Here is a 22,982-nt window from a genome sequence, read left to right as displayed (position 1 = left end):
GCAGATTTAAAAAAAATGCAAAAAAAACAGCATGTGAATGAGATTTCAGAAATGTCATTCACTAAGATGGTACTGTAAAACACAGCATTTTTGCTGCAGAAGAAAAAACAGTGAATACACCCTAAAGATATCCTCAGTCATATTATGGGAAATATTGTATATTTCGCATTTATTATCTCACGTGTTTTTCTTCACCATAGAGCTTTTAAGGCTGTGTGCCCACTATGCGTTTTTTAGGCGTTTCTGCAGCGTAACTTCTGCCGCGCAAACACTTAAAAAACGCTTGGTGATAGGTCTGCAATGGTCCCCAATGATAATCCGCATGTGCTGTGCACATGCCGCGGAGATTTCCGCTGCGGATTATCATTGCGGAAAAATCCGCAGCACGTCCTTTAATTTTGCAGAGTCGCTGCGATTTAGCCGCCATTAACTTGCATTGGAACGCATAACATCCGCATGACTACAAATACACATGTGGATATTATGCGACTCAATGCGTGGATGGTACCCGGGTTTGGAGATGAAGAGACTCTCCTCCAGACCCGGGTACCATAGTACCTGTAGTTAAAATAGAATTAAAATAAAAAATAAACATATACTTACCTTCTGATGGCCCCTGTCTGCTCCCGGCGGTGCTGCTGGCTCTTCCGCTGATCGCGGTGGTAAAAGGACTTTCCATGACGCCATTTAGTCATGTGACAGGTCACGCGACCGCTGACATCGGCGGTCGCGTGACCTGTCACATGACTAAATGACGTCATGGAAGGTCCTTTTACAGCATCGTGATCCGCCGAAGACACCGGACGCACCGGAGAAGGAGATCGAGGACCATCGGAAGATGAGTATAATATATTTTTTTTATTCTTCACCATTATTATTCTTTTTTTTTATTATTGATGCTGCATTTGCAGCATTGTAACTTGGTCACACTATGTAAATCCATGCCGGTTGCATGGAATTATATAGTGTGACCAAGTTGTCAAGCACTTTTCCAAGTGATGCTAAAATCACTTGGCAAAGCGCTTGACAACCCAGGGAGATGCAGAAACGCTTAGGAAAAATCTGCAGCATTTCTGCATCGTGGTCATATATCCTAACTCATTGGCAAACTGTTATACAAGGCTATATTCACACTAGACGTTTTTTTAGCGGGCTTTTTTATGCAAATTTTCAGCTGCGTTTTACAGTACCAACAAAGTCTATGAGATTTCCGAAATCTCATGCACACAGCTTGCTTATTTGTCCTCAGTATTTTGTGCTTTCCATGGCTTTTTGCAATAGAGTATGTCACTTGTTTCAGCGTTTTTCACCCATTAAAAAAAGGGTGGTGGAAAAAAATGCTGAAAAAAAGCCTAGTGTGAACATTTTGCTGCGTTTTTAGTGAAAAAAGCAAGTGTGTGACACACATTTATTCCTGGGATTTTCCCAACTTTAAACCATCTTGTCTTGGTCACCTGAGATAGCAGCTTGGATTATTACAGTTTAATTAAATTAGTGATGCCTACAAAGTAAACATTGGTTGAGCTAGGTGTGAGATTGAACAACACGTGTGGCCCAGGGAGGTGTGAAAATGAACAATGCCTGAGCAACTCAATGGCAAACCATAATGTGAAAGTAAATAGTGTCCTACAAATTCAATGCACTGCCAGGGTCTTAGATAAACCATTCCAGACCAATTCACCCCCCCCCCTGTTACATTTGTAATGTGTACTTTTTCATGAACATATGCCTTGCAATGGTGACCTGTTTTCATGTGTCTATGTTGGAAGCAAAGCTGAACTTTGGGATCCTGAAAAATGCACCAAAAATGCACCAAGCACCACTGCAAAAAAACACACCAAAACCTGCGTTTTTGACGCTACTTCTTTCCTGCCAAGAGATTATGTTTTGCTGCAGAAAAAAAACACCTAGTGTGAATATAGCCTAAGACTTACTCTGCCAGCATTAATAGTCAATATTCTGTATATAAATAGGACTCCAATCCAGGTATTCAGTTTATCATAAACATGCCTGAGTTAATCTGCCAAATACACATAGTATGCTTTCTCATAGGTCAAATATAAATCCTGTTAAAGGTCCAAGTTGCAGCAGTTAAGTAGAACAAAACAGACCTCTTCATTCTTTGTAGGTGGAAAAACTTTCGAAATTGTCAGTGTATCAAGTACTTATACTCCTGACTGTATATAGTATAATTGCCGCACTACTACATACAGGTGCTTCTCAGAAAATTAGAATATCATCAAAACGTGAATTTATTTCAGTTCTTCAATCCAAAAAGTGAAACTCATATATTATACAGAGTCATTACAAACAGAGTGATCTGTTTTAAGTGTTTATTTCTGCTAATGTTGATGATTATGGCTTACAGCCAATGAAAACACAAAAGTCACTATCTCAGTAAATTAGAATTAACAAGAAACACCTGCAAAGGCTTCCTAAGCATTTAAAAAGGTCCCTTAGTCTGTTTTAGTAGGCTCCACAATCATGGGCAAGACTGCTGACTTGACAGATGTCCAGAAGGCAGTCATTGACACACTCCTCAAGGAGGGTAAGCCACAAAAGGTCATTGCTAAAGAAGCAGCTGTTCACAGAGAGCTGTATCCGAGCATATTAATGGACATGGAAGGAAAAAGTGTGGTAGAAAAAGGTGCACAAGCAACCGGGATAACCGCAGCCTTGAAAGGATTGCTAAGAAAAGGCCATCCAAAAATTTGGGGGAGATTCACAAGGAGTGGACTGCTGCTGGAGTCACTGCTTCAAGAGCCACCACACACAGACGTATCCAGGACATGGGCTACAAGTGTCGCATTGCTTGTGTCAAGCCCCTCATGACCAATAGACAACGCCAGAAGCGTCTTACTTGGGCCAAAGAGAAAAAGACCTGGACTGATGCTCAGTGGCCCAAGGTGTTGTGTTCAGATGAAAAGTAAATTTTGCATTTAATTTGGAAATCAAGGTCCCAGAGTCTGGAGGGAGAGTGGAGAGGCCACAATCCAAGCTGCTGGAGGTCTAGTGTGAAGTCTCCACAATCAGTGATGGTTTGGGGAGCCATGTCATCTGCTGGTGGAGGTCCACTGTGTTTTATCAAGACCAAAGTCAGCGCAGCCGTCTACCAGGACATTTTACAGCACTTCATGCTTCCCTCTGCCCACAAGCTTTATGGAGATGGAAATGTCATTCTCTAGCAGGACTTGGCCCCTGTCCATACTGCCAAAATTACCAATACCTGGTTTACACACAACAGTATCACTGTGCTTGATTGGCAGCAAACTCGCCTGACCTTAACCCCATAGAGAATCTATTATAGAGAATCTATGGGGTATTGTCAAGAGGAAGATGAGAGACACCAGACCCCCCAATACCGATGAGCTGAAGGCTGCTATCAAAGCCACCTGGGCTTCCATAACACCTCAGCAGTGCCACAGGCTGATCGCCTCCATGCCACATTGCCGCATTAATGCAGTAACTGATGCACAAGGAGCCCGAACAAGTATTGAGGGCATTTACTAAACATACATTTCAGTAGGCCAACTTTTCGGATTTTAAAAACATTTTTCAAGCTGTTGTTATGAAGTATTCTAATTTACTGAGATAATGACTTTTGTGTTTTCATTGGCTGTAAGCCATAGTCATCAACATTAACAGAAATAAACACTTAAAATAGATCCCTCTGTGTGTAATGACTCTATATAATAGATCCCTCTGTGTGTAATGACTCTATATAATAGATCCCTCTGTGTGTAATGACTCTATATAATAGATCCCTCTGTGTGTAATGACTCTATATAATAGATCCCTCTGTGTAATGACTCTATATAATAGATCCCTCTGTGTGTAATGACTATATAATAGATCCCTCTGTGTAATGACTCTATATAATAGATCCCTCTGTGTGTAATGACTCTATATAATATAGGAGTTTCACTTTTTGCATTGAAGAACTGAAATAAACTAACTTTTGATGATATTCTAATTTTGTGAGAAGCACCTGTATATAGTATGAAGCCCCAATGCCCCATATGTTTATGTATAATTTGATGCACATGACTCGCCCCCTGGGCCGTGGGGTACATGGAACCGGGCCTTCTAGTGTACGGTGCTGATGGGGGTAGTATTGGCAACCCGATCCCGTGGCTCAGGGTGGTCAGACCAAATGGTGGCAGTCTATTTATCAGTGTTTTGAATGTCTGACTACGCCACCCGTGGATTGCGGTCAGGGATAACCGCTGCTGCGAGGCAGACTGCTGAGGCTGGTGTTGGTGTGCAGCACAGGTGTAGGATAACTCCCCACGGGAAGAGTGTAGCCTCAGGGCAGTGTAGGTGGATGTTGGGGATGATAGTGCAGGCTGCAATAGTAAGAGTTCAGAGTCCGCTTCAAACAGTTCAGGGTCTTTATTGTAGATATTATTAATGACCCAACAGTACCGGTTAGGAATGGGCCTGGGTGTCTGAGAGCATTCGGGCGAGCCCCACTGGTCAGGGTAAGTGTGTAGGCCTACCGTTCTCTCTATGCTCTTTCTGACTATCCCCCTTTTCGTGGTGTAATAGCCCACGTCCCTGAGCTGGCCGTGTACTTTTCGCCTGTATGGCATGCGACTAGGGCCTTGGGTACCTGTTGCTTGCTCCTCGCTGTACAGGTCCCTCTGTGTGGCGGAGCCTCCAGGCTTCTTAGGCCAAGGGACCTGAAATCCCTCGCAGGTTGGTTCTCTGCTGCTGGGCTTGTAACCCTGACAGCCCCGGACCCCAATGCCCGGTAGATTGGTTCTCTTCCAGGACCGGCTCTCGTCGCCTCTGTCCCTGGCTTGCAGTTTCTCCTCTGCCTCACGGACTCCTCAGCTACAGCTGAACTGTCCCTCCTTCTCTGGGACAAGTCTCACTCCTGAGCTAGGTCTTCCAGTTCTCTCTAACCCTGCCCCCAGTTCCAGCTTTTATAGGGGCAGCCAGCTCCCCCTGCTGGCCTGGGACAGGAGGTGCTGTATGCTAATAGTCCCTAACCAGGGGACCTCCCTCCTGCTCTCAGACACAGATTATTGTTTGTGGCATCCAGGGCTGGGGTGACACATTCTCCCCTAGTAAAATTTAGTACTCCGGACTAAACAGGAAACACAAATACAGGGTATAAATGACAACATAACATATATACAAGTATATTTTGTCCTTGAGGTCACGGCGCTTCCGTGACCGGGTGTCCATTTCACCCAACAAGGTGAAGTTTTCCACGGTGTGGGGACCTGTTTCCATAAACCCCAATTTCCTGGCCTTGGGCGTGGCGACAAGGCTGAACTCTCTACTTTGGGCCACAAGGAGGCCACACCGGACAGATTTTTCTTCCGTGGCCATCTTCGAAAGAGGGCACCAAGTGCAACTATCTACAAGATAGTTCCGGTTATTCAGCGTCCATAACCTGTTAGTCCATGAACTAGAAAGACTGGAAAAACATAATTAGCAACCAGGCAACAAACATAAAACATTTACAATATACAGCATTTAGATCTTCCAGCGAGCTGGTATTTGCCCCCTAGTGCTCCGGGTTGACCTGCGTAACCCACTGTCTGGTGGTGGTCTAACCTGACTTTCCCCACTAGCATTCAGGGTACAGCTACTAGCTGGGTTTACAGGCAGTGCAGGCAGCTATCTGCGGGTCCTTTGGCTTACCGCAGGTATGGCAGGCTCACTGTCAGCAGAGGGTTGACTCTCCTGGGCTGCTGGCATGGGTTCTTCTGCCTCTAGGGCTGCTTGGTCTTCTGATTCCTCCTGCTCTCCTGTAGGTTCCTGCTGGGTTGGTTGAAGGAAGTGTAGGACGGGTACCACTATTGCATCATTTATCCGAGTCCAGGACCGGGGGAACTCTCCAAGAACTGTGCTGATCATTTCTTTCTTGTCTTCTGCGGGTTCAAGGTCATCTTGATCTTCTCCTGCACTCTGTAGTTGCTCGGGGCACCTTTTTAGGTGGTGTCTGGAGATGGTGCTAGTGGTTTCTCCTCCATCCTTGGTAATTACACATACCTTCGGGTTGTTGTGGTTGGACTGCAGTACTGTGTACGGGTCACTCTCCCACTGGTCATCTAGCTTGTGAAGCCTTCTCTTCCGCTTCAGGACCTGCTCACCAGGTTCCAGGGGACCAGCAGGGGCATGTTGGTTGAAGAGCCTCTCTTGCTTTTCTCTCGCTTGAGCCAGACTCCTCTCCACACTCTCCTGTACCTTCTTGTACTGTAGCCGCCGTTCCGTATCCCAGTCCGCGTCTGGGGAGGTGTCCTCGGGGGTCAGGACTCCCATCTCCAGGTCTATTGGCAGCTTACCTGGTCTTGCCCGCATCAGGTAAGCCGGGGTGCAATTTGTAGCATTCACCGGGATATGGTTGTATAAGTCTATCAGGTCTGGCAGCGTTATTCCAGGGGCAACGTTTTGAGGAGAACAATGACGATATTATTCATTTTCTCACACAGCCCGTTGGTTTGTGGGTGGTAAGACGTTGTCCGAATCTTCTTACAGCCGTAGATGTTGCAGAACTCCTGGAAGATTTCAGCCTCAAACGCTGGACGTTGATCTGTCAAGACCTGTTCCGGATACCCGTGTGGACGGCAGAAGTGTTGTTGGAAGGCTCTGGCCGCTGTTTGGGCTGTCAAGTCTTTAACAGGAACCACCACCAGGAACCGGGAATAGTGGTCCACTATTGTCAGGGCATAGACGTAGCCCGACCGGCTTAGAGCCAGTTTCACATGCTCCAGAGCTACCAGCTCAAGAAGCTGCCTGGTGATGATGGGCATCAAGGGCGTCTTCTGGCTGGTACCGTCCTTCCTTCTGAAGTTACATGGGCCGCAGTCCCTGCACCACTTCTCTATGGCCCCTCTCATTCCGACCCAGTAGAACCGCTCTCTCAGTAGGAACTCCAGTTTCTTCCACCCAAAGTGTCCCGCTCTGTCATGGTAGGCCTCCAGGACCATTGCTGCATCTCGTCTCGGGACCACTACCTGCCAGGTCAGCTCGTGCGTCCGGTGGTTGACAAGCCTTCTGCACAGCTTACCTTCGTAGAGGAATAGCCTGCTTTTCTCCTTCCATAACTGCTTGGCTTCCTCTGGAGCGTCCGAGCCAGGGCTAGCGTCTGCCTGGGTCAAGAGGTCTTTCACCAGGCGAATTGCAGGGTCACTATCTTGCGTTTCAGCCCAGCCGTGGTGAGGTAAGGGATTGAACATGACAGTGGTCAAGTCTTTGTCTCTTACACGGTGGGAGTACTGAGTGGTCCCGTACCGGTGGAATGCAGGGAGCTCTATTTCCTCCAACTTGTCTGGATCTTCTCCCTCATCGGGCAAGTGGGGCATTCTCGATAGGGCATCTGCATTGGAATTGGCTCGGCCTGCCCGGTACTTGATGGTGAAGTCATAGTTTGCTAGCCGGGCCATCCACCGCTGCTCTAGGGCACCAAGTCTCGCATTGTCCAGATGTGTCTACGGATTGTTGTCCGTGTACACAGTGAACTTCACAGAGGCCAGGTAATGCTTGAAACGTTCTGTTACGGCCCACACCACTGCCAAGGACTCCAGCTTAAAGGAGCTGTAATTCTCCGGGTTTCTCTCAGTGGGCCTCAGCTTCCGGCTGGCGTACGCGATCACCCTTTCTCTGCCCTGTTGGTTCTGTGACAGTACGGCTCCCAGCCCCACATTACTGGCGTCTGTGTGGAGGATAAAAGGCTGGCCATAATCAGGGTAGGCCAGGATCTCATCCCCCGTGAGGGCCATCTTCATCTGGCGGAAGGACTCCTCTTCCGGCTTGTCCCACTTGAAGGGTGGCTTTTGGCTTCTGGTCTTAGATTGTCCTATAAGGAGGTCCTGCATAGGGGCTGCCATCTTGGTGAACCTGGGGATGAACCTTCGGTAGTAGCCTACCAACCCGAGGAACTGCCTCACTTCTTTTATGTTAGAGGGGCTTGGCCAGTTCTTTATTGCCGTGATTTTGTCAGGGTCAGGGGCTACTCCTTCTGCACTCACCACGTGTCCCAGGTACTGTACCTTCGGCTTTAACAGATGGCACTTGGAGGGTTTCACTTTCATGCCAAAGCCTGCCAGGGCATCGAACACCTCGGCCAGGTGCTTTAGATCAGTGGTCCCCAACCTTTTTTGCACCAGGGACCGGCTTGAAGCAAGATCATTTTTCCATGGCCCAGCAAGGAGGGGGTGGGGTGGGCGGGGCTTTGGTCATATGGGGGCGGGGTAATGGAGGGATTTGGAGTTTAGTGCATACTTATCATATAGTGTAGACCAGGTCCCCGCCAGGAGCTATGCCAGGAGCCCCACATAATGTGCTGTGCCAGGAGCCGCATCACTGAGGCCCCATCACGCCCTGCAGCAGGACAGGGCAGCTGTCCTGACAGCTGCTGTTCAGCTGCATTTACTTCATCCCAGGGGCGGACACAGACTGTAGTGGGCCCCTGTGCAAGAAATTTTTGGGGGCCCCCCCCCCGCCCTTCATAAGGCAACAAAGTTATGTAAACATAACCCCCCCATGTGCATCTCTCACCCCCCCATGTGCAGCTCACCCCCGTGCATCTCTCATCCCCCTCCGTGCATCTCTCATCCCCCTCCGTGCATCTCTCATCCCCCTCCGTGCATCTCTCATCCCCCCCCGTGCATCTCTCACCCCCCCGTGCATCTCTCATCTCTCCCCTCCCTCCCATGTGCATCTCTCATCTCTCCCCTCCCCCATGTGCATCTCTCATCTCTCCCCTCCCCCCCATGTTCATCTCTCATCTCTCCCCTCCCCCCATGTGCATCTCTCATCTCTCCCCTCCCCCCCATGTGGATCTCTCATCTCTCCCCTCCCCCATGTGCATCTCTCATCTCTCCCCTCCCCCCATGTGCATCTCCCATTCCCCCCACTCCTAGTTAATTGTATTTAAAAAAAAATAAAACTTGTTATACTTACCCCCATGCGATCCCTGCAGAATCCTGGCGCTCGTCCAAATCGCTGACACCAGGTTCTCCTGACTTACGGCCATGTGACGGCGCCGTCACATGACCGGAAGTCAGGGGAATCATGAAGGTGCTGCCGCAGCAGCGCAGCGCTAAGATGTTCCGGACCCGGCGCTTAGCATGCGGCCGGGGGCCCCATGAGGAGAGAGACGCACAAGAGGGGGGCTCCGAGGGGGCTCCTACCGGCCGGGCCCCATACTGGAGTCAGGGCAGTCATGCCCTGATGGCGGCCCTGCTGGAGGCTGGAGGGGCCCCCTCTCCCCGCGGACCGGCTGAAAATCCCCAACGGCCCGGTCCTGGTCCGCGGACCGGCGGTTGGGGACCTCTGCTTTAGATGGTCCTCGTAAGTCTTCGAATAGACAATCACGTCGTTCAGGTAAAGTAGGACCGTCTCAAAGTTTCGGTGCCCTAGACAGCATTCCATCAGCCTCTGGAAGGTCTCGGGTGCGTTGCAGAGCCCGAACGGCATATAGTTGAATTCACTTAATCCCATCAGGGTGGTGAAGGCGGTCTTCTCCTTATCAGCCTCTGCCACAGGAACCTGCCAGTACACACTAGTAAGGTCCAAAGTAGAGAAGAAATTAGCTGATTTTAGTGCGGCCAAAGACTCCTCTATTCTAGGCAACGGGTATGCATCTTTATGGGTGATACGATTGACTTCTCTATAGTCCACGTGTGTCACCCTGGCCTGGATGCCACAAGTGTAATTAAAGCTGTGTCTGAGAGCAAGGGGGGGTTCTCTAGTCAGGGGAACATTAGCATGCAATGCCTCCTGTCTCAGGCCAGTAGGGGGAGCTGGCTGCCCCTATAAAATCTGGTACTGGGGGCAGGGTTAGAGGGGAACTGGATGGCCTGTCTCAGCACTGAGACGTGTCCCAGAGTGGAGCAGGGACAGAAAGTTGATTGCACCTAAGAGGAAGTGTGGCAGTAGGAGAGCCACAAGCCAGAGATAAGAGGCGAAGAGAGCCTGTCTTGGCAAATAAGAGACTGACTTTACCAGACTTTGGTGTCTGAGGCTGGGAGGATTCCACATTCCCCAGCAGAGAACCAGTCCGCAAGGGACTGTATATTCCTTGGCCTAAGAAGCCTGGAGGCCCTGCCACAACCGAAGGGACCAGTAAAGCCGTACAAGGCTGGGAGCAGAAAGGAATCCACGTCGCAGGCCATACAGGCGAGAATACACGGAAAGCTCGGAAACGTGGGCTGTTACCCTATAACGAGGAGATAGCCAGAAGGAGCACAGAAAGCACGGTAGGCCTACACCCTCACCCTGACCAGGGCCAATTTCCCCGTTGCTCTCAGACATCCAGGTCCCCTCCTAGCTGGGACTGTTTGTGGGTCAATTTACCTGTTCTAGTAAAGACCCTGGACTGCAACCTGTTGTCTGCGTGCTCCTTGCTCCTCCAGCACTATCAGCACTGGGACTCTCACTACCATCACTCCCAACATACATTATACTGCCCTGGGGCTGCACTCTTCCCGTGGGGAGTCACACTACCCTAGCTGCACACCTCATCAGCCCCAGCGGTCTGCATGCAGCGTCGGTTCCTAATGACCGCAAATCCACGGGTGGCGTAGTCGGACATAACCAATAACACATAACGGACTATCACTGGCCTGACCACCCTGAGCCACGGAACCGGGTTGCCACTACTACTCCCATCGTTCCCTATTGCCCGGCTCCGAGTGCCCCACGGCCCAGGGGGCGAGTCAGCTTTGGCGTAGTCTGCAGGATTTCGTGCCCGCAACCACCGGGTACTGCGTGCCTGAAAAAGACTTTTGTAACTTACCTGTGGCGAAGTTTCCCACCGTCCGGAGTCGTTTCCCGCCATCCGGAGCCGATTCCCGCCATCAGACGACATCTTGGACCGTTTCTCGCCGCCCGGAGTCGTTTCCCGCCATCCGGAGCCGATTCCCGCCATCGGACGCCATCTTGGACCATTTCCCGCCGTCTTCTGCCGTCTTCCCGCCATCTGCGGTTGCTTCCCGCCATCGGACGCCATCTTCAGGACGCCGCGCAGGGGGCGTGGACGTCAAAACCGCGCGAGATCCGAAGCTCTGCCCCATGCACCGACGTTGCACAAGGTCCTGGAAGGGAAAGAGAGCGACGCTGACGTCATCAGGACGCGACGCCAGGTCCTCGTCCATAGCAGCAGCAGCGGACCCGCGGCCTACAGAAAAGGATCGTCGGAAGGTAGGCCACGCTTAACTAGGGGGGAGGAAGATGTCGGACACAGAGTCGCCCACTACCACCAACGCAGCTGCAGCAGCGGTGATGCCCTTTTCCTTGCCCTACACTCCTGGAGCGGCCTGGTTGCCCAAGTACTCAGGGGAGCCCCATGCCCTAACTGACTTTAAGGAAAGGCTATAAAGTTTGTTCCAGGTTTACCCCCTGACAGAGGAGCAGAAGGTCAGCATATTGACAGGGCAGTTAACTGGCGCAGCCCAAAGGGAGGTAAAATCATGGCCCACTGAGGAGAAAAGGACTGTGAAGGGTATTCTGGCCCGGCTGCGGGGTACCTTTGATACACGTACCTCCACTGAGATTAAAATGAGGTTCTATGGATGTAAGCAGCGGGCACAGGACAGCATCAGAGACTATGCCCTAAATCTGCAGGAAGCCTTGAGGGCTATTCAACAAACTGACCCTGGCAGTGTGCAGGAAACCGATAAGCTGCTAACAGAACAATTCATAGAAGGTCTGCTGTCTAGCGCCCACAGGGCCCAACTGCGCCTCATGTTCTTTCAGAACCCCGACCTGACCTTTGCCCAATTTAAGGACAGGGCCATAAGGGTGCTCCGTGAATCTGCAACCAGTGGCGCTATAAACCCCCGGCGCCCTGCTATCACCTACCACCAGGAGGCGGCGCCCTCCTCTATGGACTCCGTGGAGGCTGATGCACAGGCCCTGAATCAAGCCCCGTCGAAAGACCTGCATCACCAAGTCCAGGAGCTGACCAGGAGCGTCCAGGCGTTACAAGTGGACCCATCAAAACCCATCGAGCTGGCTTCAAGTCCGGAGGATGTCCCGTGGCGTCGACAGAGGAGGATCCCGTCGTTCCGAGGGAGGCCCACAGACCGCTACGCAGAGGATGGACAGCCCATTTGCCGTCGATGCAACCAGACCGGACACATTTCCAGGTACTGTAATTTAAACGGGTCCAACCGGGGGCAGAGGGCCGACCCCCAGGCATAAGATCACCAGGCCCTTATAATTGGCGTGATAAGTACGTTGGGGGGCGCCCGGTTTTACCCGTGGTGCTGGACGGTATCCCTATGAGCGCCTTGCTGGATACTGGGTCGCAAGTAACCACAATCCCTTATGTACTTTTTAAGCAGTATTGGACTGATGCTGATATCACACGGTATCCAGACAGTAACTTGAGCATCATCGCCAGTAATGGCTTACCCGTGCCGCAGATGGGGTTCAAGGAGATGACCATTAAAATTGGTAAAGTTGAACTGCCGGCACAGGGAGTGATTATTGTGGACATTGACCGTCATGAAAGTCACCCTAAAATAACTGTGGGTACTAACGTAATTGAAAATTGTCTTTCAGAGGTAATTGTAATTCTACAACAGGTGGCGGTGAATGCTAGTTCCAGCCAACAGAGAGTCCTCAACAAGGAGATAAAAGCCCTGATGAGACGGCAGCAGGTAGAACTGTCTGGTGGTGAGATCGGTAGCGTAAGACTGAGTGACCCATTCCCCATTTCCATGCCTCCCAAAAGTGAAATGATGATCTGGTGTCGGACTGCAATCGGGTTGAGAGGTAGAGACTACCAAGCCATGGTAGAACCCGTGTACTCAGACAGCAGGCCCACCATTTTGACAGCCCGGGGGGTGGTTGATGTCCGTCATGGGAGGGTGCCCGTCCGCATCCTCAACATTGGGGAGAGGGAAGTACACTTACCCAGGTACGCTACACTCGCCAAACTGTTTGTTGTTGAACACCAAGCTATCAGGGCCGTGGAGCCCTTGCCTCCATCTCCACAGGCGGAGGGTAATGGCTCCCAGAAACAAAAGGAGGGCTGGTGGCAGAAACTCCACGTGGGTGCTGACTCCACTCCCCTGCACCAAAAACAAGGAGTCTACCGGGTGGTACAGGAGTACGAGAGAGTCTTTAGTAAGCACCCGCTAGACTTCGGCAGAGTAAAGGGGATAGAACACCACATCCCCACAGGGAGCCACCCACCAATAAAAGAGAGACACAGGCCTGTACCCCCTGCACATTATCAGAACGCCAAGGGCATGGTAAGAGAGATGAAAGAAGCTGGGGTCATTAGAGATAGCTGTAGCCCCTGGGCAGCCCCCTTGGTTCTGGTGAAAAAGAAAGACGGCACCATGAGAATGTGCGTGGACTATAGACAAATCAACCGTATCACCCACAAAGACGCATATCCGCTGCCTAGAATAGAGGAGTCTTTAGCCGCACTAAAATCTGCTAACTTCTTTTCTACTTTGGACCTTACTAGCGGGTACTGGCAGGTTCCTGTGGCAGAGGCTGACAAGGAGAAGACCGCCTTCACCACCCCGATGGGACTGAGTGAGTTCAACTGTATGCCCTTCGGGCTCTGCAACGCACCAGGGACCTTCCAGAGGCTGATGGAATGCTGTCTAGGGCACCGAAACTTCGAGACGGTCCTCCTTTACCTGGACGACGTGATCGTCTATTCGAAGACCTACGAGGACCATCTAAAGCACCTGGCCGAGGTGTTCGAAGCCCTGGCAGGCTACGGCCTGAAGGTGAAACCATCGAAGTGTCACCTGCTGAAACCAAAGGTCCAGTACCTAGGGCACGTGGTAAGCGCGGAAGGAGTGGCCCCCGACCCTGACAACGTCACGGCAATCAAGAGCTGGCCAAGCCCCTCGAACATCAAAGAGGTGAGACAGTTTCTCGGGTTGGTAGGCTACTACCGAAGGTTCATCCCTGGGTTCACTAAGATGGCAGCTCCTATGCAGGACCTCCTGATTGGACAGTCTAAGTTCCGAAGTCAAAAGCCGCCCTTCAAGTGGGATAAACCGGAAGAGGAGTCCTTCCGCCAGCTAAAGATGGCCCTCACGGGGGATGAGATCCTGGCCTACCCTAATTATGGCCAGCCTTTCATTCTCCACACAGACGCCAGTAATGTGGGACTGGGAGCCGTACTGTCCCAAAACCAACAGGGCAGAGAACGGGTGATCGCGTACGCCAGTCGGAAGCTGAGGCCCACCGAGAGGAACCCGGAGAATTACAGCTCCTTCAAGCTAGAATTCTTGGCAGTGGTGTGGGCCGTGACGGAACGCTTCAAGCATTACCTGGCCTCCACAAAGTTCACCGTGTACACGGACAACAACCCGTTGACACACCTGGACAATGCAAGACTGGGTGCCCTGGAACAGCGGTGGATGGCCCGTCTCTCCAACTATGACTTCGTGATCAAGTACCGGGCAGGCAAAACCAACGCCAACGCGGACGCCCTATCAAGGATGCCTCACTTACCTGAAGGTGACGAAGACCCAGAAGAGCTGGAAGAGGTAGAACTCCCCGCGTTTCACCGGTATGGAGCCGCTCAACACTCTCACCGCGTGAAGGAGGAGGATCTAACAACTGTGATGATCAATCCCTTACCTCACCACAGCTGGGCCGAGACCCAAGATAGTGACCCTGCAGTCCGCCTGGTGAAAGATCTGCTGACCCGGGAAGACGCCCGCTTAGATCCAGATGCCCCAGAGGAAGCCAAGCAGCTATGGAAGGAGAAGAGCAAGCTGTTCCTCTACGAAGGCAAGTTGTGCAGAAGGATTGTTAACCACCGGACACACGAGCTGACCTGGCAAGTCGTGGTACCAAGGCGGGATGCAGCTATGGTCCTGGGGGCTTACCACGACAGAGCGGGACACTTCGGTTGGAAGAAACTGGAGTTCCTTCTAAAAGGAAGGTTCTTTTGGGTCGGCATGAGAGGAGCTGTAGAAAAATGGTGCAGAGACTGTGGCCCTTGTCACCTAAGGAGGAAGGACCGCACCAGCCAGAAGACACCCTTGAGGCCCATCGTCACCACGCAGCCTCTTGAGCTGGTAGCTCTGGACCACGTCAAATTGGCTCCAAGCCGGTCCGGATACATCTACGCCCTGACAATCGTGGACCACTATTCCCTTTTTCTAGTGGTGGTCCCGGTAAAGGACTTGACAGCCCAATCAGCGGCCAGAGCCTTCCAGCAATACTTCTGCCATCCACACGGGTATCCGGAACAGGTCCTGACAGACCAGGGTCCAGCGTTCGAGGCTGAAATCTTCCTGAGTTCAGCAACCTCTATGGCTGTAAGAAGATTCGTACAACGCCTTACCACCCCCAAACCAACGGGATGTGTGAGAAGATGAACAATATAGTCATTGATCTCCTGAAGACGTTGCCCCTGGAGGAACGCAGCCTGTGGCCAGAAAATCTGCCGGACCTGATAGACCTATACAACAATATCCCGGTGAATGCTACAAACTGCACCCCGGCTTACCTGATGCGAACCAGACCGGGTAAGCTGCCCGTAGACCTGGAGATGGGAGTCCTAATACCTGAGGACACCTCCCCGGATGTGGACTGGGATACGGAAAGGCAACTGCAGTACAAGAAGGTACAGGAGAGTGTGGAGAAGAGCCTGGCCCAGGTGAGAGAGAAGTAAGAAAGACTCTTCAATCAACACGCCCCTGCTGTTCCCCTAGAACCTGGTGAGCAAGTCCTAAAGCGAAAAAGAAGGCTACATAAGTTGGACGACCAGTGGGAAAGGGAACCCTACACCGTACTGCAGTCTGACCAAGACAACCCAAAGGTGTGCGTAATCACCAAGGACGGAGGAGAAACCACTAGTGTCGTCTCCAGAGACCACCTCAAAAGGTGCCCCGAGCAACTCCGTAGTGCAGAAGAGGATCAGAGTGACCTTGAACCCGCAGAGGACAAGGAAGAAATGATCAGCACCGTTCTCGGAGAGTTCCCTCAGTCCTGGACTCGCATAAATGATGCCATAGTGGTACCCGTCCTGCATTTTCTGCAACCGGCCCAGCAACAACCAACACCAGAGCCGGAAGGTGAAGAGGAGCAAGCGGTTCCAGAGGCAGAAGAGCCTGTTCCAGCAGCCCAGGAGAGTCAACCCTCTGCTGACAGTGAGCCTGCCATGCCTGCGGTAAGCCAAAGGACCCGCAGACAGCTGCCTGCCTTACCTGTACACTAAAATTGTAAATAACCCTGTTGCAAAATGTTGAAATGTTTGCCAAGTTACCTGCGTGATTATTAATAGCGTGTTTCAGTTTCTTGCAGCTACCGTAAGGACTCAAAGGTTATGGACTTTTTATAACCGGGACCTTGTATTGACTGCGTTTGGAGTCTAACCCAGGAATGAACTAAGACTGTAAAGGACTTGGGGTAGGACAGACCCCCACCTGGTTAAGGCTCCCGTTGTTCTGGTGATATGGACACCCGGTCACAGACCACACTGTGACCTAAAGAACTCAATTTGTGCGTCATCTGTCTATTAATGTTTTATTGTTATGCATATTGTCTTTGTCTACTGTTTAGTCCCGGAGTACTAAATTTCACTAGGGGGGAATGTATCACCCTGGCCTGGATGCCACAAGTGTAATTAAAGCTGTGTCTGAGAGCAAGGGGGAGGTTCTCTAGTCAGGGGAACATTAGCATGCAATGCCTCCTGTCTCAGGCCAGTAGGGGGAGCTGGCTGCCCCTATAAAAGCTGGTACTGGGGGCAGGGTTAGAGGAGAACTGGATGTGTCCCAGAGTGGAGCAGGGACAGAAAGTTGATTGCACCTAAGAGGAAGTGTGGCAGTAGGAGAGCCACAAGCCAGAGATAAGAGGCGAAGAGAGCCTGTCTTGGCAAATAAGAGACTGACTTTACCAGACTTTGGTGTCTGAGGCTGGGAGGATTCCACATTCCCCAGCAGAGAACTAGTCCGCAAGGGACTGTATATTCCTTGGCCTAAGAAGCCTGGAGGCCCTGCCACAACCGAAGGGACCAGTAAAGCCGTACAAGGCTGGGAGCAGAAAGGAACCCACGTCGCAGGCCATACAGGCGAGAATACACGGAAAGCTCGGAAACGTGGGCTGTTACCCTATAACGAGGAGATAGCCAGAAGGAGCACAGAAAGCACGGTAGGCCTACACCCTCACCCTGACCAGGGCCAATTTCCCCATTTCTCTCAGACATCCAGGTCCCCTCCTAGCTGGGACTGTTTGTGGGTCAATTTACCTGTTCTAGTAAAGACCCTGGACTGCAACCTGTTGTCTGCGTGCTCCTTGCTCCTCCAGCACTATCAGCTCTGGGACTCTCACTACCATCACTCCCAACATCCATTATACTGCCCTGGGGCCGCACTCTTCCCGTGGGGAGTCACACTACCCTAGCTGCACACCTCATCAGCCCCAGCGGTCTGCATGCAGCGGCGGTTCCTAATGACCGCAAATCCACGGGTGGCGTAGTCGGACATAACCAATAACACATAACGGACTACCACTGGCCTGACCACCCTGAGCCACGGAACCGGGTTGCCACTACTACTCCCATCGTTCCCTATTGCCCGGCTCCGAGTGCCCCACGGCCCAGGGGGCGAGTCACACGCACATTCGCATAGTACCGTCTTTCTTTTTTACCAGAACCAAGGGGGCTGCCCAGGGGCTACAACTGTCTCTAATGACCCCGGCTTCCTTCATTTCTCTCAGAATGCCCTTTGCGTTCTGATAGTGTGCAGGGTGGTACAGGTCTGTATCTTTCTTTTATTGGTGGGTGGCTCCCCGTGGGGATGTGGTGTTCTACTCCTTTCACTCTGCCGAAGTCTAGCGGGTGCTTACTAAAGATTCTCTCGTACTCTTGAACCACCCGGTAGACTCCTTGTTTTTGGTGCAAGGGAGTGGAGTCAGCACCCACGTGGAGTTTCTGGCACCAGTCCTCCTTGGGTTTCTGGGAACCATTACCCTCCGCCTGGGGAGATGGAGGCAAGGGTTCCACGGCCCTGACAGCATTGTGTTCAACAGTATACAATTTGGCTAGTGTAGCGTACCGGGGCAAGTGTACTTCCCTTTCCCCAATGTTTAAGATCCGGACGGGCACCCTTCCATGGCGGACATAGACCAACCCCCGGGCTGTCAAAATGGTGGGCCTGCTGTCTGAGTACACGGGTTCTACCATGGCTTGGTAGTCTCTCCCTCTTAACCCGATTGCAGTCCGACACCAGATCATTTCACTTTTGGGGGGCATAGCAATGGGGAACGGGTCACTCATCCTCACGCTACCGATCTCACCACCAGACAGTTCTACCTGTTGCCATCTCATCAGGGCTCTTATCTCCTTCTGGAGGACCCTCTGTTGGCTGGAGCTCGCATTCATCGCCACCTGCTGCAAAATTACAATTACTTCTGAAAGACAATTTTCAATCACATTAGTACCCAAGGTTATTTTAGGGTGACTTTCTCGACGGTCAATGTCCACAATGATCACTCCCTGTGCCAGCAGTTCAACTTTACCAATCTTAATGGTCATCTCTCTGAACCCCACCTGCGGCACGGGTTGACCATTGCTGGCGATGATGCTCAAGTCATCGTCTGGATAACGAGTTATATCAGTGTCACTCCAGTACTGCTTGAAAAGTACATAGGGGATGGTAGTCACTTGGGACCCGGTGTCCAGCAGTGCACTCATGGGGATACCGTCCTGCACTACGGGTAAAACCGGGCGTCCCCCTACGTAATTATCACGCCAATTAGATGGGCCTGATGACCTTATGCCTGGGGGTTGGCCCTTTGCCCCAGGTCGGACCCATTTAAACTACAGTACCTGGCTACGTGTCCCGGCTGGCTGCAACGGCGGCAAATCGGCTGTCCATCCTCAGTGTAATGATCGGCGGGCCTCCCTCTGAATGACGGGATCCTCCTCCGTTGACGCCACGGGACATCCTCCGGACTGGAAGCCAGCTTGATTGGTCCTGACGGGTCCATCTGTAACGACTGTACGGTCCTGGTCAATGCAGCAACACGCTTTGTTAGTTCTTGGACCTGATGGTGCAGGATTGCAGGCGGGGATGGATTTAGGGCCTGCGCATCAGCCCCCACAAGGTCTGCGGGATAGGGCGCCGCCCCCTGGTGGTAAGGGATGGCAGGGCGCCGGGAAGCTACAGCACCACCCGGTGCAGGTTCTCGGAGCACCCGGATGGCCCTATCTTTGAACTGTGCAAAAGTCAAATCGGGGTTCTGTAGGGCCATGAGGCGCAGCTGGGTTCTGTGGGCGCTGGACAGCAGACCTTCTATGAACTGGTCAGTCAATAGTTTATCTGTATCCTGCACGCTGCCAGGGTCAGCTTGCTTAATTGCCCCCAAGGCTTCCTGTAAATTTAGGGCATAATCTCGGATGCTATCTTGATCTCGCTGCTTACATCCATAGAACCGCATTTTGATTTCTGCTGAGGTACGGGTATCAAAGGTGTCCCGTAGACGGGTCAGAACCCCCCTTACAGTCCTTTTCTCCTCAGCTGTCCAAGACTTTACCTCCCGCTGGGCCGCACCAGTTAACTGCCCTATCAGTATGCTTACTTTCTGTTCTTCTGTCAGGGGATAAACTTTGAACAGTCTATACAGCCTTTCTTTAAAGTCGCCCAAGGTATGCGACTCGCCGGCATACTGGGGCAGCCAGGCCGCTCCGGGGATATAGGCAGGGGTGGATTAAGAGTAGCAAGGGCCCCGGGCAGTTTAGAAGGCGCGGGCCCCCTCCACACACCTGATTTATCACGTGACATGTCACATGATCCCCTGTGATAGATCATGTGATAGTTCACGGGAAATTAATTTGGCATAATATTAATTGTGCTGCCTCATCTGAGAGCAGCACAATATTGGGGCAGATACCCTGATTCCAGCGATGTGTCACTTTTTCAGCTGCTTGTTGTCATTTTGAGAAAATCACCGTTTTATCTGCTGCAGATCTAGCAGCTCTCTGAATGCTGCGCTCTGTATAGCCCCACCCACACCACTGATTGGCAGCTTTCTGCCCATGCTCAGTGTACACAGAAATCTACTGATCAGTGATGGGGGTGGGGTCCTACAGAACTTACTAGTCATCTAGTAATAATTACCTTCTGACAAATCAATGATTTTATCAAAACAACACTAAGCAGCCCAGTAAGTGACACATTACTGGAATCAGTGCCTCTAACCCTACATTATGCTGCTCTCAGATTAGATGGCAAAAACCTGATGACAGATTCCCTTTAAAGGAGCTGTAAAGACAAAAAAGTTTGTATTAAAAAAAATACAAGCCATTTGTTAAATTAACTTTTTTTCATTGTTAATTCACATTAGACTGTATCTTCAACACTTTTGTCAGCAGGTCTTATTACAGACTCTGAATAGGGCAGCTCTCTCCCTCTCCCTCAGCAGAAAGTCACAGCATGGTTAAAAAATGGGATCTTTTATGATTTTCTCATAATAAATAAAAAAGGACATGCAAGTCCTCCAAACTATTTTCCGTTTCTCTATAGGGGAGGTCCTAAATCTTTCTTGTTCTTTAGTTGATCACATGTCAAAAATGCAAAGCATTTACTATGAACTCGCCTAAAAAAATATACACTTGGAGAGTAATATCATCATCTGCATGTAAATATTCCTTGACTCTAAGGGCTCGCTCACACTGTCGTATAACACGGCCGAATGCTATGTTATGTTTTATCGGATAGGACTCGGCCCTATGTTATACTATGGGACAGTGCGATTATTGGCATGAGAAAATAATCTCATTCGATATTCGGACCATGTGCACCCATACAAGTCTATGGGTGCACGTAAAACATTGGACTGCACTCGGATGTCGTCCAAGTGCAGTCCGATGAACACTCACAGAGACTATGGAGAAGATGGAGAAATTAAGTTCTCCATCTTCTCCATATCTGTGCTGCGAGAGAATCGGATCACACTCAGTTGAAGCTCTGACAGAGTTTGAGCCCAGTGTCATTAGCATAATTGGCCCTATTCTCTTGCATGAGAGAATATATGGCTTAGTGAGTGGACCCTAAAACTGAATAGTAGTGACGGACAGGCACCTCACAAGCGGGATCCATGTAGCTCTCAGATGTCATGTAGGTAGGGCTTCATTCCATGGGGTAGGGCTTAATTTCAAGGTATATAAAAAAATGGACTTCAAATAAAAATTAAATGAACACAAAAAGCACTAATTGAATTATTTTTTTCGTATTTATATTTGCAGCCCCTTTAAAAACCCTTTGAGGACCAAGGCACATATATGTCCCATAGTTTTAAACTGGAAAAAAATTTGATTGAATAAAATTTAAGGTCCTCAAAGGTTTAAGTAGGTCATAAATTCATATGAATACTTGCTCATACAATTGCACATGCCAAAAGATGAAGAAGAACACAATCAAAAATATGACATTAAGTGGAGCACTTACAGGTATTCAACGTGAAAGAGACCAGCAAAGGCATCGTCTCGAATGACAGTAAATGAGTTAGAATTCAGCAAGCTGAAAATGAAGACAGCAGGTTAGAAGCGAACCAGACTTTATGGTGCTCAGAATTAGTCAAGCAGAATTTATTGACTGCTCTTGCAAAGCACTGAGACTCCCGCTGTGTATAGATGGCGCCGTGCGGCCTCCCGCTGTGTATAGATGGCGCCGTGCGGCCTCCCGCTGTGTATAGATGGCGCCGTGCGGCCTCCCGCTGTGTATAGATGGCACCGTATAGATGGCTACGTGCAGCCTCCTGCTGAGTATACGTGTATAGATGGCTACGTGCGGCCTCCTGCTGAGTATAGATGCCGCACGGCGCTCCCCCCAGAGACAGCAGGAGGACGCACAGCGCCATCTATACTCAGCGGGAGACCACACGTAGCCATCTATACACAGCATGAGGCCGCATGGCGACATCTATACTCAGCGGGGGGCCGCACGTAGCCATCTATACACAGCGGGGGTGCGCACGTAACCATCTATACACAGCGGGGGGCCGCACGGCGCCGTCTATAAACAGCGGGGGGCCGCACATAGCCATCTATACTCAGCAGGAGGCTGCACGGAGCCCCCCCAGAGACATCAGGAGTCCGCACGGTGCCAACTATACTCAGCAGGAGGCCGCATGCAGTCATACACACACACACATACATATACAGACACGCATAAACACATTTGAAACACAAAAATACATACAAACAGACATCAAACAATGACATATGCCCACACACACACACACACACAAACAGACAGACATCACACACACACACCTGCCCACACACACACACACCTGCCCACACACACACACCTGCCCACATACACATCTGTGTGTGTGTATGTATAGTGTGTGTGTATAATGTGTGTGTATGTATAGTGTGTGTGTATGTATAGTGTGTGTGTGTGTGTGTGTGTGTATAATTTGTGTGTGTGTATTTTTTTTAAGTTAAAAACAAGTAAAATGCTTGTGGCATCAATATCAAGACTCCAGATATAAGGGCCTATTCACACTGAATTTTGCAATGCATTCATCTCCTCTTTCCAGGCTTCTATCTAAATCCCTGAAAAATGTCATTCAGATGTGCCTTGACATAGCCATTGATTTGAACAAAGGCAAACCGAGGCTAAAGTCTGAATCTTTAGGCTCCATTTTCTCTGCTTTCAGATGTCTCATTTCAGACAGCACAATCCTGAATTTCAGGGATTCAGTTGTAAGCCTTGTGTAAAGACCTGAATGCAGAGCTGAATGTAGTGTGAATAGGTCCTTACATCCTACACCACCTCAGGGGATTGTTGTTATGGAGTATTGCCCCTGGGTGGCCGCAGTTATGACCACCACCAGGGCTCGCGGTCACCCACCCTAACTTTGGTATTCTGGGGAGCTGGTATAATGAATATCTGAGAAGAGCCCTAGAGAAGCAAGAACATTGGACAACCAAGAGGTGGTGGCCTCAAGTCAGGTGTAGTGTTCAACAGGGCAAGACTTTCTAACCTGCCCCCCCCCCACACACACACACATATACACACACACAC

This window comes from Phyllobates terribilis, unplaced genomic scaffold, assembly GCF_046119375.1.
Source record: "Phyllobates terribilis strain yellow unplaced genomic scaffold, ASM4611937v1 Scaffold_265__1_contigs__length_2625494, whole genome shotgun sequence".
NCBI classification, from domain to species: domain Eukaryota; kingdom Metazoa; phylum Chordata; class Amphibia; order Anura; family Dendrobatidae; genus Phyllobates; species Phyllobates terribilis.
Note: the sequence above shows the minus strand (reverse complement) of the source record.